Source organism: Berghia stephanieae, chromosome 9, assembly GCF_034508935.2.
Source record: "Berghia stephanieae isolate SIO BIC M18660-M18661 chromosome 9, UCSD_Bste_1.3, whole genome shotgun sequence".
In the NCBI taxonomy this organism is placed as follows: domain Eukaryota; kingdom Metazoa; phylum Mollusca; class Gastropoda; order Nudibranchia; family Aeolidiidae; genus Berghia; species Berghia stephanieae.
The window spans coordinates 21,575,248-21,577,747 of NC_088368.1; positions in this window are offsets into that span (position 1 = coordinate 21,575,248).

Sequence of the window (2,500 nt, forward strand, 5' to 3'; positions counted from 1 at the left end):
TATGTTTTTCTCCTCTGGAGAAGTATTTCACAAGGGCGTATGCCATTGTTCCGATCGTTTAGAACCAGTTACTAAGTTACTATGCGTCATTACGAGGGAAATGACGTCAAGACTTTTGAAGCCTATTCAGTACCTTGATCGATAGACAAAGAATAATAGACACTTAGATTACCACACCTCTCGGACAGTCGTCATAATGTAAACAACGATAGTGATTTGTAAACATAGCAAACAATGCAGGTTTTACTATAGATAGTATGTGCTTGGCGAAGAAGCTCATAACATTGCCATCCGGATGTATAACGGACCAACACACAAAACTGTGTGTATCCATGAACATTTATAGTGAGGTTAATAGAGTTCAGTGAGCATTACTCATAACCGCGGATGGCAAAAAACAATAACAAAGACCTGATTGACGTCATCTTCGAACGATCAAAAGATTGGATGTGTATAAGTAAAATATCCACTGTTCTACGGCTTGATCAATAGATAGTTCGAAGATGACGTCACTCAGGTCTTTGTTATTGTTTTTTTGCCATCCGCGTTTATGAGTAATGCTCACTGAAATGTATTAACCCGACTATAAACGTTCATGGATACACACATTTTTGTGTGTTGGTCCGTTATACTTCCGGATGGCAATGTTGTGAGCTTCTTAGCCAAGCGCATACTATCTATAGAACCAAAAGAAAAAACTATGTGTAAAGTTAAACGTTAAGATTATGATCAAGAAAATCGTGTGATAACTAGTCACCCATTAACGGTATGAAAACAACAACAATGATCAGAGAAAGGTCGAATTCATTCAATTTATTGTTCATAAACAACCAACTAGTACGTTTGTCCGAGCAATGTGCGAAGGTGTGTCACAAATTCCGTGATTTGATTGGTCAAAAATCTAATGCTTAATTACAAAAACCTAACCATACTCATAAACACGGATGGCAAAAAACAATAACAAAGACCCGAGTGACGTCAACTTTGAACAATCTATAGATGCTGTGCACTTGGCTAAGAAACACAACATTGCCATCCAGAAGTATAACGGACCAACACACAAAACTATGTGTAACCTTGAACGTCTTTAGATAGTATGCGCTTGGCCAAGAAGCTCATAACATTGCCATCCGGAAGTATAACGGACCAACACACAAAACTGTGTGTATCCATGAACGTTTATAGTCGGGTTAATACAGTTCAGTGAGCATTACTCATAAACGCGGATGGCAAAAAACAATAACAAAGACTTGATTGACGTCATCTTCGAACTATCTATAGTCTCGGATAATACCGTTTAGTGAGAATTACTCATAAACATGATTGGCAAAAAAAGAAAAAAAAAAACCCAGAAAAAAACAAAAAACAAAACAAAACAAAAAACAAAAAGGAAGAGAAACAACCCAATAACAAAGACCTGAGTGACGTCAACTTCGTTCTTTCTGTTAATGAATTGTTTGGTTTTATGAGTTTTGATCACTCGTAGAAACCAACGACTGTATTGTAACGGCTTTTTGAATCTTGCTGAAATTCCACCACTAAAAATTGGAATAATGATGGAAAATTATGTCAAAAATTAGGTGCTTCTATCATTTCTAGTTTTAAGCTATTTCAATTTGTTATCGGGTAGTTTTAAAAAAATACCCTGTATATTGTCCTAATTCGACGTGCACTTATTTGCAGGTCCGATAACCCAATTCCTTATGGGCTCATGTTGAAATGGAAATCCAAAAAAAAATGATGGAGGCGGAGAGAGTTGTTGAGTGTGACAGCCATTGTTGTGCGGCTATGTGGTCTAGTGGTATGACACTCGCTTTCGGATCGGAAGGTCCTGGGTTCGAGCCTCGCTCGGCGCATAGTTGAGACCTTGGAGAAGGCTCTTTACTCACATGCTCTCACCGTACTCAGGTGTAAAATGAGTACCTGGCCGTTAACAGCGTTGTCTCTGTCCCAAAAATTTGTAATATCGCCTGACAAGCGTCATGTCTCGTCCTACATGTTATGTGTTGCTGTTGGCCAGGGACCCCTTGTAAAGCGCTTTGAGCACGTTTAGTGGATTTTGCGCTCTATAAAAGCTCAAGTTGTTAAAATTAAAAAAAATTTTTTTTTAAGGCTGAAGAATTTTGATAATCTTTGTTTGAATGTTTCTAAATATGTTGTGTTCACACATGATTCGGGAAGAGCATTCCAGTGTTTGATAGTGCGGCGTGCACATGATATTTGAAGATGTTAGAGTTTGTAGACGGGTGTTTCAGTGTTTTTGTCGGATTTTGAGGGAATGAATTTCATTATTTATAGAGCGGCTATGTGGTCTAGTGGTATGATACTCGCTTTCGGATCGGAAGGTCCTGGGTTCGAGCCTCGCGCTCGGCGCATAGTTGAGTCCTTGGAAAATGCTCTTTACTCACATTCTCTCACTGTACTCAGGTGTAAAATGAGAATCTGGCCGTTAACAGCGGTGTCTTTGTACGAAAAATTGTAATATCGCCTAATAGGCGTC